Source organism: Mercenaria mercenaria, chromosome 10 (assembly GCF_021730395.1).
Source record: "Mercenaria mercenaria strain notata chromosome 10, MADL_Memer_1, whole genome shotgun sequence".
Classification (NCBI taxonomy): Eukaryota; Metazoa; Mollusca; class Bivalvia; order Venerida; family Veneridae; genus Mercenaria; species Mercenaria mercenaria.
In genome coordinates this window covers 74,992,478-75,004,905 of record NC_069370.1, presented here as the reverse complement: position 1 = coordinate 75,004,905, position 12,428 = coordinate 74,992,478, and the positions used below count along the sequence as shown (strand labels likewise).

At 33.2% G+C, this 12,428-nt stretch overlaps 1 long non-coding RNA gene across 2 annotated transcripts in view; it reads left to right on the top strand.

Annotated features, from left to right (window-relative positions):
* Positions 1-4,458: 4,458 nt before the first annotated feature.
* The window catches only part of LOC128546251 (uncharacterized), a 104,882-nt gene continuing 96,912 nt past the window's right edge, over positions 4,459-12,428 (top strand). For both annotated transcript variants that reach the window (XR_008365897.1, XR_008365896.1), the window contains exons 1-4: positions 4,459-4,501; positions 5,089-5,126; positions 7,915-7,977; positions 8,705-8,777. This is a non-coding gene — a long non-coding RNA (uncharacterized LOC128546251). The remainder of the gene's footprint in view (positions 4,502-5,088; positions 5,127-7,914; positions 7,978-8,704; positions 8,778-12,428) is intronic.

Here is a 12,428-nt window from a genome sequence, read left to right as displayed (position 1 = left end):
CACCCGTTATAAGTAAGTTGTCATAATGTGGTAAAATGCTGAAAGTAGGCTACATTCACGTCATACCTATACACAAATTAGTTTAACTTAAACAATGCAAGGGAAATAAACTCTGCAATCTGTTTTGTATTACAACCAAAAGTTACTATACTTACCTTGCACTTAGTTGTGTTGTGGCAAAAACATGATAAGTATAAATTATGATCTAGTTCTCTTTATACCCTTTTATTGTCAGGAATTATATAGGTTTTAATCTACTGAATCTTCTCAGTTAAATGTTTGAAACTTCTGTCATGTGTTATGCTTTACACAAATTGTACTGTTTGACTATAAATTGTAAATTATATTATATTATATATGTTCACACGTCCGTCGTTAATATGACTGAAAAATTGCTGAAAAAGACGTTAAAACCGAACACACACACACCACTCACACGTTATGTGGCATTAATCATTATTTCTTTAACACATTTGAAAGCGTTATGTTTTAGAAGATATTTTAACATTTTATAGATCTAGTTCAGTGTTTGGGATTTCTGATTGTGTTGATGACAATGCACGTGTGCATGTTAGTTCAAATACAGCTGCTTACGTGCCTGGAACTGACCAGTGGTCATTTACCGGGCCCTGACGTCATAAATATAATTATCACTTTATAACATTAGAGCGTTCCATATCTTTATTGATGGAAATATGTGATCACAGGAAGTGTTCTTTCCGGCTGTTTCTCCACCGGACTTCCGTGATGCCACATGTCCGTTGAATTGACATTTGCTAGCAATACCGTTCTCCATGAATTTGTTTCTATTTCTAATCATACTTCATTACGCCAGTGACTCTCCATGATCAGCACGTGTAAAGTGGTTTCAACAGTGATTCCACAAATGTTTCTTTCATCTTTAGATTCCATGATCTTTCTATTCACGCGCCACCGAAGAATTAGGCGGCACCGGCTCAATCGAAACTGTAAGCCCATGCGGTTTTATTTTTGTTTGGTACAAATATGGATGTTTCTCAGCGGTTGCCCCATTTAGCGTTCGCGTAATATTGTTTTATAAAAGATTATGACAGAATTAATATTTAGATGGTTGCCTAATATGATAGAAAGAGGACCATACATTTAGTTAAAACATAGGGACCTACTGATCTAAATTAATTCGATAATGTGTTTTTCAGGAGGCATCAAGCGTGGCGTTCACTCCTGTCCTCGCACAAGCTCACCGTATTGTAGTATAATTGAAAACTTTGAAGCCAAAAGTTGAAGAAAATGTACGTGTATAGCTTAAAAGTTTGAAACCGATAAGTCACGATGGCTGCAAAATACAGTATATCAAAGGAAGCGCGAATGACATATCGTTATTACGTTTAAATACGTTTCTGGTGCCAAAGAAGTCAGTGTTTACCGCATACGTTAAAACAATTTTGAAATTAGTGAATAAAAATCACACTGCACATAAAGTTGCTCTCTGTTTTCACCTGATTTACTGTTTGAACAGTTTTTGCAGAGTATCGCGACAAATAGGCCTATGTATGTATGTATGTATGTATGTTTGTACCCTTTGGTTTAAACATATTTTATTGCATATCAATATAGGCCTATATAATATTTACATCTCAAATACAAAACTTAACAACATTATATGCAAAAGGGTTGGGTAACAAGTTCTCTCAACATTATTACATACCCTCCCCTTAACAAATTTCACTTACATGAGATTCGGCTACAAAATGTGTATTTATAAAGCTATAATTGAAGTTAAAAGAAGAGAGAAAGAGGGAAGAAAGAATAGTAAGACTAGAATAACGAATATGAGTGATAAGAGAAAGGATAGACAGAAGAAGAAATAACATCTTATTGAAGTAATAATGGTAAAGTGAGATATTATGGTTTGTAGACAATGAACTACACATTACTCGAATACAGAAAAAGTAACATTTCTAACTTGAAAATAACATTCTTAACACATGTGACAATAATATAAAACTTATCCTGTCAACAAAGTAAACTAACTGTAGTAGATATCACATTAGACGTTACTTGAAGAAAAAAGTCCAAACAAAGTAAACTAACTGTAGTAAATATCACATTAGACGTTACTTGAAGAAAATCCAAACAAAGTAAACTAACTGTAGTAAATATCACATTAGACGTTACTTGAAGAAAATCCAAACAAAGTAAACTAACTGTAGTAGATATTACATTAGACGTTACTTGAAGAAAATCCAAACAAATTAAAGGTGGTCAATCACATTTAAACAACATTTAATGACATTTTTTACTTTTTGTATATTCTGGTAGAGAATTATTTAAGGAACAAAAAGACCGATTACATAGAGTTAGATTCCTATTTGAAATGTATATTTCATTATTTTTATAAAATTTTGTAATTACTCCCCTTTAATATGAAAGGATATAAAAAGATGGGTATTTCTTTTTATTTCGATACAATGTCTAGTTTTACATTTGCATTTGTTAGACATATCAACTATTGAACAATCTGAACCAAAATGCAAGTTTTAAAGCTGTGTGTAGCTTCTGAATTCATTTATTTCCAATCTATCTTGGTTGCGCAACCAAGATAAGCAAAGGGAGGTAATAATAATTTTTCAAACTTGCGTTTCTAATGAATTCCATCTAAAAATAATAGTGTTTAATGCAAATATTTTACAAATATATTACAATATGTCTAATATTTATACATTTCCTTAGGCAAAGTATGTTTATCAAATTTATACTTATGATAAAATAACTCTATCTTGGTTGGGCAACCAGAATAGGAAAATGAAATTTTAAAAATACCTCCAGTGAAAATCTAATTTGTATTAAGTGTTAAGTGAACATAAATGAGTGTAAATGATCAGATGCTAAAGTTTCGAACAAATCCGTTACATGGCCAAAGTCTGATTATCCACCTTTAAACTAACTGTAGTAGATATCACATTAGACGTTACTTGAAGAAAAAAATCCAAACAAAGTAAACTAACTGTAGCGGATATCACATTAGACGTTACTTGAAGAAAATCCAAACAAAGTAAACTAACTGTAGTAGATATTACATTAGACGTTACTTGAAGAAAAAATCCAAACAAAGTAAACTAACTTTAGTAGATATCACATTAGACGTTACTTGAAGAAAATCCAAACAAAGTTAACTAACTATAGTGGATATCACATTAGACATTACTTTACCCAAAAATCCAAACAAAGTAAACTAACTGTGCGTAGTGGATATCGCATAAGATGTTACTTGAAGAGAACCCTTTGCAGTGACGTAGACACTTCCGTGCGCGTCAAGCCACAAAGATTGTAAGTAGAAAATAAAGAAAATCGGGCCAAAATAAAACGGAATAGTGATTTAAAAGATAAACACAGTGGTGAAATGCAAGGTTATGGTTAGTGTTTTGAATGTTGCAATCCGGCATTGAACTGCTCAAGGGTTGGGGGATGTAAGGTGGAAAATTAGTGGGGTAAAGGGAATATTAAATTTTGTAGTCAGTGGTTGCAGAGAATAGGATGATGATGACGTAATTGCCTAGTTAGGGGGTGAGATAATAAACAATAATTGGGATTGAAACCAGCTGATTTGCGATTTTATATAATCTATAGACCTATAAGAGAGAGTCGGGACCAGTAGGCCTACCGTCAACTGTCTCTTTTGAGAGTTACCTCAGTAGATATGTTGTTTTTAAATCCGGGTAATCATCATTAAGGTAGCGGTTACCATTTTCATACTCCGTATTTTCCATAATTTATACTAAATTGTTACAGGACATCTGCGTTAATATTTATACTTATCAATTGTATTAAATACATTTGGTTCTGTGTGAAAATGTAGAACACACTCCATTACCGGTTTTACTAGACTTATCTTGCGAAACTGTCCCACGCGCGCACAGATACAAACAAGGTAAACTTTATTGTTTATTACTGCTAAATTTGATGAAGTAATACCACAACTATACTGAATGATATGATAAATTTTGAAAAAAAAAAAATAATGACACTAAATACTTTTGATAAACATTGAGTACTTATTTTCTGCGAATTCGCATAGGGTTTATTATTAATGAGTAAAAACATGATTTCACCGGTGACTGATAAAAGCCTGTCGTGACTCACTTGTTCGTACTTCTACCAATTCGACCCATTTAGATCCAGTAAACTGAGGTAAGTTTTGTTCCTATTTGGCTGCCCCTATTTTTGTCACTTGTCAGCTGAGAAAAAAAATCAATGAACCTAATACTTGTTTGAAATATATCTAGTTTAAAGTTGAGCAATCACATATAGTTTCATATACTCAGCTAGAGCTAGGGACAGAGAGATAACTTTTTGCTGTCGCTCACCCATTAGAGGGATGACAACTAAAAAATATCAGATCATAAAATAAGTTATCTCTAAAAGTCTTTAAAACTGCATCTGATATTTTTCTGTTCAATGTCATTGTACTGTATTTTTCAGCTTTACAGCTGTTTGGTTTGATGTATCATCTCCTTATAAGGTATAAAATTCTACTTTTATCTCTTATGTCGTATTATATTATTAGATAATAGGCATCGCACCTGGACTTTAAATCCCATCTAACAATGTCAATTCTGCATGATTTCACTTCCAGTGTGCAAATTTTTTTGGCAGGCTTTTCATCCCCATACAAAGGAAGAATAATTTCTTTTGCTTTGTTTACCACACATAACAGAAAGGATATATTAATGACTAAATGAGAATTTGATAGACCCTACTGTCCCATCATATGCTTTAATGGTGCACATGAGAACAAAATTTCAATACATTTATGGTCACAATGAGGTTATGATATTTGTCATTTTAATATTTTTTAATATGATAGAATTAGATAGGTGATAGTTTTAAGGGCAGGTTTGCCAAATAGCCTAAAGTATACTTAAGTAAATTTAGCCAACAATTTACATCTCATCTTGTGTATTTTCTGCATCTGTGGACTATGCATAAACAATAATGGGCTTTATTCATCATACATTTATATTTCTAAACATTCTTTTTGATGTTTAAGAAAATCCTATTGCACTGAATTATTGAACTGAAGTTTCGTACTATTTGGTTACTTTTCAGAAAAAAGTATGACGTTGCACACTACCGGTGACTGAAAGGTAGGTGACCAATTAGTAAGCTCTAGTATTTCACTGCAGCAGTGTCGTTAATAACTACATCATGTTTCTGAAGGGCTATAACTCTTTGTTCTGAATATTATTGTAATGGCTGTTTGATCATAAAATAAGTTGAAGTACAGAAAAGCGTGCCCCTATGCTTTGTCATTAAATCATGCATGAAAGGATGGTGAAAAGATATAAAAGTAATCACAGTGTGAGGTAGCAATCGATGATAGAGACACATGGTCCGCATCATCAGACTTTTTGATGACCATGTCGGGTTATTATTAAGCTTTACAGCCGATTTAATCTTGTCCACTCGAAACTTAACAGCTGCCACTGCAGAGGCTTACGTTGGATTAAATCATGAAAAACTTACCAGGCCTCGATAATTACACAGATTTTCATGGTTATCTGGATCCATGGTTTTTTATGAAAGAAGTTTGGTGCAAAAAATTATTTTACATGTAAGTGACAAGTCAGTGAAATATATTTCTGATTAAGTCTCTAGCTTTTTCCACATTTTTGGAAAGGTATTAATAAGTGATGTCCTTTATGTTTAAATATTTGCATGAAAACTTTTTTTGAATAGCATAAAATTAAGAAACAGATACCCATGATATAGAATGGTCCGCCTTTGTAAAAACTGAATATATTATATACTTTATTGAAAAAACACTTGGTCTGCTGTCAGTAATTAAAATCTATGAAATATCTCCATTACCATGAAATACATTGCTTTGACAACTTTTTATAATCAAAATTTATGAGTTTTTAGCTTGTACTGACTTAATAATTAACTCTTTTGAAAATTATTGACAATTAGTGTATGGGAGACTGACAATGAAAATGAAGTTTATCACTTTTTGACACACATTTTGCCTCTCTGATACCATGTGATCCATTCTCATCGGCATGATCAATAGTAATCTACTGATTAAACATTGCCTGCTCATTGATTGGTTGATCCTTAGATCCTGGGACATGAAGGAGACATAGCGGACATAAAGGAGACATAGCGGACAACACCCGGCAATTAGAATAAATGTATATGAAACTTGATACACACACACAATTTGTTAAATTTATAGCAGTAGAAATTTCATTGTTTCAAAAAATCATTTTCTTTCAAGAGATAAACATAATATTACGAAGAATCATAAAGAATATTCTGAAAATTCAAAAATGACTCCTTTTTAATGTTTGATAGCTTTAATGGTCAGGCCCACATAATGGCTATTACAATGTTGTGCTAGAATGGTCAGACCCACATAATGGCTATTACAATGTTGTGCTAGAATGGTCAGGCCCACATAATGGCTATTACAATGTTGTGCTAGAATGGTCAGGCCCACATAATGGCTATTACAATGTTGTGCTAGAATGGTCAGGCCCACATAATGGCTATTACAATGTTGTGCTAGAATGGTCAGGCCCACATAATGGCTATTTACAATGTTGTGCTAGAATGTTTCAGGCCCACATAATGGCTATTACAATGTTGTGCTAGAATGGTCAGGCCCACATAATGGCTATTACAATGTTGTGCTAGAATGGTCAGGCCCACATAATGGCTATTACAATGTTGTGCTAGAATGGTCAGGCCCACATAATGGCTATTACAATGTTGTGCTAGAATGGTCAGGCCCACATAATCTATTACAATGTAGTGCTAGAATGGTCAGACCCACATAATCTATTACAATGTTGTGCTAGAATGGTCAGGCCCACATAATGGCTATTACAATGTTGTGCTAGAATGGTCAGGCCCACATAATGGCTATTACAATGTTGTGCTAGAATGGTCAGACCCACATAATCTATTACAATGTTGTGCTAGAATGGTCAGGCCCACATAATGGCTATTACAATGTTGTGCTAGAATGGTCAGGCCCACATAATCTATTACAATGTTGTGCTAGAATGGTCAGACCCACATAATCTGTTACAATGTTGTGCTAGAATGGTCAGACCCACATAATCTATTACAATGTTGTGCTAGAATGGTCAGACCCACATAATCTATTACAATGTTGTGCTAGAAGATTTTAGCTAAATAAGAACATAAAGAAACTAGATATGATTCAACAAAATAATAATTTGTACCAGTTGTCACATTAATGAATTAAATTACTGCTAGAATCACTACAAACGGTATCAGTTCCTTATTAAAACAATATGATAGAAGTTGATTAAACTTTCCTTGTAGAAATGCAAGTTGGCAGAAAATCTTAAGTCTAAAGAACTAAATTGCTTAAACTTTACAAAGCTTTTTAATTGAAGAATTGCGTACAAATTGAAAGATTTCTTTTTTCAGAAAAAAATTAATACATTATGTAGTAGCAAGTGGGAAAGTTAATTCAAGTTTGCAGCTCGTTCTCATTCATTTTGTGTTTTCATTTGGTAATTGCGGGCGGTATTGATTTGGCAATTTAATTTCAACGTTTCCTCCACAATGCAATTAATTTACACTTCTTTTATTTCTAATACCGCTATAATATCCCTTAAGTTTCCTTTTCCAAATATCAGAACTTCTCACCACAGTGAAATGTTGATTTAAGAAGAGAAAAGTTTATAAATTAAATGAAGCCGATTATTGATTGTTATGTAAAGGACTGTTTTCTGTTTGCAAAGCAAATAACTTTCATACAACAGATGGGTACTTCACAGGAATTAGTTGATTTTATCTTTTTTGGCCACTTTGTTGGGGCAGTCAGTGGTATTTGAAATGTAACTGGTTATTATAAAGAAGCCGGGTTCAGACAATAAAAATCCCTCTTATTTGCAGTTTGTATGAAAGACAGTCTTTGAGGAGTAAATGACAGAATCAATTTGGACTTATTTATGACAGGTAAGATTTATTCAATTAAGAGCCCTTTCAGAAGAAAATTGAAATTTTCGAAAAATGATGCAAAAAGCAAAAGTTACAAAAATGACATTACTGTATAGAAAATGCAATATATTCTCAAACTTTCCAGTTAACAATGTAAGATGCCTCTAACTTTCCAGCTAACAATGTAAGCTGCCTTTAACTTTCCAGCTAACAATGTAAGATGCCTCTAACTTTCCAGCTAACAATGTAAGATACCTCTAACTTTCCAGCTAACAATGTAAGATGCCTCTAACTTTCCAGCTAACAATGTAAGACGCCTATATCAGCAGCCAAACATGGTTCCACATTTTATCAATTGATTGAATTAGACTTTCCTGATTGGATTAATGATTTTTCAGTTTGCAAAGATATTATATTTGATGATGCAGAAACAACAATAATTGTCGAAAATGTAGGTTTGTCATCTTGAATGGCAAACATGGATGTACATAGTCATTGTAAAATATCATTGGTTTTGCAGGGGTTCCATATTTGGTACAGGAAAAGGAGCAAGGGCCCACTATAGCCCTCACCCACTACACCGACCCTTAATGGAACCCCTATATTGTTACAACTAACTAAAGTTTATAATTCTCTGCTAATTCCTGATTTTAAAGTTTTTTTGCTGTATGTTATTTAAAATATTTTTGAAGATTCCTCTGTCTTATTTGAAGGGGAAACAATTTATGTCTTGTTCTGTTTCCAGTTTGTACAGAAGGGAGTTATTGCGGAAGTATTGTGAGGATACAAGAGAAGTCACATGGTCACTTGTTGTTAAGGTAAATAAAGAATTAGGAGTTCTGTCTTAACAAAATGAATTTTATGGATGGTAAGATTATTAAAGGGACTAGATTTTGGCAAAAAATGATCTTTCTTTAAAACTGAAGTCTGTTCATAGATTTAGAACATAAGAACATGACATTTTGCTTCTGAACTCTTAAAAAATGTGTAATCAAGAAAAAAATGTCCAAGTTGGAAATTGAACCATAGCCTACTTGACTAATACACCACAAAGAAATTTATGCATAACGACCATTGAATATAAAGCGTTATGATTAAGGCAGTTTACCTACAGTACTCTGTTACAAAAGGCCTTTTAATTTTGAATGGAAAAATTAGTATAAACAACAAATTCTTGTGTGATTCCATAACATACAATCTTTAAGTAACTAAATTTGAAAGCCTTGTTAAGAAAAATAGCAATGATATTATTAGACTGACAGATGTTGTTAGGTGGGCGGGCAGTCGGCCCGGCTTGCTGCTAATTGGGTTTTGGTTTCTTTTCAATAACTTAAGTTAGGAGTGACTAATAAATTGCAATGAAACTTGGTATATAGGTAGCATGCTTTCAAATCTTATTTGATGTTTATGATATGACACAGCAATAGAAAACAACAGTTACTGCAATGAAGCAGCGATATAACCTTAAAACAAAGAAACACATAAAGTCTAGAAATGTATTTCTAATTCCTTCAAATAACTAAAGAAAATTTTAAAGAAAGTTGTATATATCAGTTATCAAAGTTTTAAATTATTTGTTTGCAAAGACTGGCAACTCTTGCCTCGAGCATATATAACTGTTTAATATACCCCCTTGCACTGGCACAGTTGAGTGGGAATTGAAACTAGTTTTAGATGTAATGTCATAATTTTTCATAGCAAAGATAATTAGGATGTATTCACATGTACATGATTTACCCTCGCTGCACTGCTTCAGATGTTTTTGTCAGTTTATTTATTGAAAAAAAATCTTTTAACAAGCATAGTCTACATATTGCCCTGTATTCACATACCAAGTTTTATGAACCTAGCTTGAATACTTTTTGAGTAATTGAAGGATGGAGATTTGTGGACAGCTGCAGACAGACTGATGGACGGACGGACGGATAGAGGGCATTCCTGTAGTTTTCTCTGGTGTACCACCAGTACGGGCCTAATAATGAAAATAATATTAAGTTCTTCTTGCATATTCTTCAAGTTTTTTCTCTCAAATTAAAGAATAAAAACAGACATTTATTGGAGTGAATTCATGATATGTCTTTGATAATTGCTGTTTCTACTGTATATTTTGACATATTTTTTGCGAAGCTATTGCATGTTCCTTCCTGGATTTATCGCCGTCAATACTCTGGAGTCATTTTTCTTGGTGAATCAATGATTAGAGACGGAGAAATTTGTTGCGTGGCCAAGTTTTATTGTATATTTGAGCCATTTAGCATAATCTTACTGTCCCGGTGAATATACAGTGTACTCTTTACAGCCTTGTTAATAATATTTGATATTCCGAGACGATCCCCGCTGTTGGCACCACCACAAAAACTGTGCCAGCGATATAGACTGGGGTAATACCATTTAATAATTTTGGGTATGATATTACCGTATGATGACTTTCTGACCATTGTTTTGATGAGGTTGCAATAGTTTTTCTCGTTTAGAGCTGTTTTATTATTATTCGTTATGATTCTTGCAGGAGACATTTAGTTGCAATATATGAATTGTGTTACTTCAATAGCAATGGTGAAAGGTCACTGACCATTGTCTTGTTTCCATAGGCTAGCATTATATTACCATTCCTACATGCACTGACATCCCAAACTAGGAACCTGTGTATTTACTCACATCTTTGTGTGCAGGTCTGTAAGAACTTTTATAGTTCCATTAAAAAAAAATAAGATGGAAACCATGTGAATATAGCAGCTACCACTTTTTCAGTTCACATAAGGCTAAAATGTGCTATTCTGTACTAACTGGAATGGGGAAAGGTTGAATTTTGGATTTGTATTCACTTAAAGTCATACTGGTGCATAAGTAGAATTAGTGGTCTCTGACGTACAGTCCTGTGTTTAATAAGACGTTAGTGTGCTTGTCTGGTCTGTCTGTGTGTATTCATGTTTGTTAGTCTATTGTGTGCAATTTTGAATATTTCTTAGCATTGTGAGTCTGTGAAAATATCACACAAGTTTTTTATATCTGTCTCATGTTGATGATTCATTCATATTTATTTTATCAGGTTTATTTTCATCTTGAGGAGAAATGATACAGAAAAAAGGGCATCTATTTCGAATTGCTTCTGCTGTGCAATACATGTTTTCAGGATCTAAAGGTAGACAACCTTGCATAAAATCTTGCAGTTGTATGAAGTTTTTCATAATTCTCCAAGTGTCACTTCCCCCCTGTAGGGATATTGCTAAGTTTTAGTGATATCTCATGTTTTGACATTGCTATTTAAAACTTTGACTTGTTCCAGTTGCCCTCCTAGTGTCATTTCTTTAATTTGTTTCTCAGGCATGACACATTTTACCATCAATTAATTACATTTTCACGGCAGTTCGGCTTGAAATAACAGTTACTTTTCTGCTAGTTGGGTGAAACTGAATAATCGACATGAAATATTGAACACTGACGGTAATTGAAAACTGTCGCTCTCATTTAAAGATTTTCATCCATGCAACAATTTCCTATTGCCATTATCAAATAATCTTTTTTTATCAATCGACAGGGAAAATTATTGATTTGTCCGATGGAAAACAACCATAATTGTACATGCGCGTGAGTTGTTACGGAGAAAATGAGCTATTGGTACAGGTATTATTGTTATGCTTTCTCGTTAAAAGACTCGTAATTAGAGTAAAACGCTATGCCACATTTGTTTACTCCAGTTTATTCTAATTCACTTTATGTTCATTAACTGCTCAAGTTATCAGTAATGACCTTGAATTGCAAAATTGAGGACATTTATCGGGTTTACTGTTAGTAATGATGATGGCATGGTAACTAAAATTTGTTAGCAATAAATAGTTCATTTCACAACTTTCAACAAAAATGTTTATCTTTGATGAATTCAGAGGTCCTTATGATATAGATGAAACACAATAATTTGATTTTATCCTATTATTTTATATTCCAAGAACAGTGGTAACATGTTTGTAACATGTTTAAAACAAATTCATTTTACCATGTTTTTGTAAGTATCGTATATGGTAAGACCTTGTTTTATTATTATGATATTGACAGATATTGTTGCCCGTAGATTCAAAATATGAGTTTTCACTTTTTTTATACACATCCATTCCCCCTCACTCGCAAGAGCTTTGTGTTTGAATTAGCTTATGATTTTCTTGAGTAAATAACTCAAATCTACTTTGAACCTTTTGTTACTGGAAGGTGTTAATTAAAGGACCTTGAATTCCAACATAAAGCACACACTGGTAAACTGACCAGGGTTGATTCTGATCATCTGCAGTACTAAATTCAAAATGATCAAATATCAAAATAAATCAGTTGTGTTACCTTGACAATTATAAAATCTATCAGATGATCCTTTGGAAACTTAGAACACAACCAAGCAAAGTAACAACATAGTATTACTCTGTCTGATTAGGTCTGTTCATGAGAGGTACTGGAATATGCAACACCCTGCACGGCCCCTG